Below are 1,948 nucleotides of genomic sequence, written 5' to 3' on the forward strand. Positions count from 1 at the left end.
ATGTGCGTGTGTGAGTGTGTCTGTGTGTTATAGTAAGTGTATAAGTGGAGAGTGAGGAGTGTGTGTGTGTGTTTGTTTTTCGGGCTTTATTTCAGGATTTATTCAGTAACATGACAGTTCAAAGTATACAAAAATAGAAACACAGGATCCATTCACTCCAGGGCTCATGAGTCATTCCTCTCTTTCAGTTTCACTCATCCATTCAATTCCTGTGTTCTCTACCCCGGGTCATCCCCATCCGCATGACTTTCACACCCCACCCAGGCACACACAAAGAAAATCTCACTCATTCCCTTGCACCCTGCGAACCATGGACAATAATATAGGCAAACACTGCCTTAGCCACATTCCTGTCGTTCGTGAGCTGTGGACCAGGCCGGAAATCTTGACAATCGCCCTAGAGAGATAGAATCTAGATCTAGAATCTAGGGCGATTGTCAAGATTTCCGCGTTTAATTCCGATGTGCGCTTTTCAAAGCCTAAGACCTAAGGTATGTTTCGCTTTGGTGCATTTGGACTTGGAGTTAGGGTTAGGGTTAGGAGGGTCAGGGTTAGGGTTAGGGTTAGGGTTGAAGAGTTAGGGTCAGGGTTAGGGTTAGGGACCAAAGCGAAACATACCTTAGGCTTTGAAAAGCGCACATCGGAATTAAACGCGGAAATTTTGACAATCGCCGAATCTAGATCTAGATTCTAGATCTAGATTAGATCTAGAATCTAGATCTCTAGATTTATCATAATTTATGTCTCAAGTCTCAAAGGCTTAGATTAGGTTAGGCCTTGCCTTGCCTTAGCCTGCTTAGGAATTCATGATTTTTCCCCAGTTTTTAATTAATATGATCTCTCAATGGAGAATTTCGGACCGGTAGATCTATTCATTAAAATTTTGTCAGGGTGGGAACTACCGAAAAAGCACCGACCTCTCTCTCTCTCTCTCTCTTTCTCACACACACACACACGACACACACACACAAACACACTACCGGGTCTGGGCGCTGAAACTTTCCGAAATCACTAAATTTAAAGAGTTCTCCAACTGGGTCTGTATACTTCGTGACTTTGTTCCCGGTTACCGGGTCTGTATACACTTCGATTCTTCAATCTTCCCTCTAATAGAGAATCTAGATCTAGATTCTACGGCGCTCTTTGGAAATTGCCTTCTCATTCCATTGAATTACGAAATGTTGAAACTGATAATTAGGCTAGATCATCTAGATCTAGATATTTAGATCTAGATTTAGATCTTGATGTCAATTAGATCTAGTTAAATCCATGTAAACTGTAAACATGAAGATAGATCTAGTCTAGATCTAGTGGGTTTTTTTTAACGAGATACTAATCTAGTATTCAAGGCAAAGTCAGTCCGCTGGTCCGGTATTCTTCGATCTTACCTCTATATCTATAGAGTCTAGATCTAGATCTATAATATTTAGATCTAGATTTCGTTGCTTGCCCTCACCTTTGAGACAAACCACTCTACCTTCAACTTCAAGATTCATTCATTTGCCACTCTTGTTGTAGACTAGGCCTATTGTTTTCCATACCAAACCGACCAGGTCACGTGATCAAACATTTCGGAAATCCGGTGTACTCTAAATATTTCTCCCACAGAGAAAAAAATATTCATCCGGTTTTATTTTACTAAACGGATTTACCTTCCTTAAAAGTTATTAGCCTTTATTATGTATTATAGAGAGTTGAATCAAAATTATTCCTCGTCGCAGTTATAGATCTGTTAGTTGAGATGAAATTTGAGAGGCAAACCGCGAATAGTTTCTCTCGGCTAAACAGTGCACAGAAAAAGTCCTCGCAAGCTGTTACAACTTTCACTTTCAAGGCAAGACAATGGAAATCGACAAAGTCAAATTAAAAGTGAATGTCTGTTTTATAAAAATCTGTGGCCGCGCGCGTGCTCTCTCTCTCTCTCTCTCTCTCTCTCTCTCTCTCTCTC

At 40.7% G+C, this 1,948-nt stretch overlaps 1 protein-coding gene across 1 annotated transcript in view; it reads right to left on the reverse strand.

The window, feature by feature from the left end:
* LOC106013820 (WD repeat-containing protein 17) overlaps positions 1-1,547 on the reverse strand; it is a gene marked incomplete at its 3' end in the record, with an annotated part of 14,575 nt that extends 13,028 nt beyond the window's left edge. Inside the window, 1 exon segment of the mRNA XM_013090519.2 lies at positions 1,457-1,547.
* Between the last annotated feature and the right edge of the window lie 401 nt (positions 1,548-1,948).

This window comes from Aplysia californica, unplaced genomic scaffold, assembly GCF_000002075.1.
Source record: "Aplysia californica isolate F4 #8 unplaced genomic scaffold, AplCal3.0 scaffold01315, whole genome shotgun sequence".
Taxonomy (NCBI): Eukaryota; Metazoa; Mollusca; class Gastropoda; order Aplysiida; family Aplysiidae; genus Aplysia; species Aplysia californica.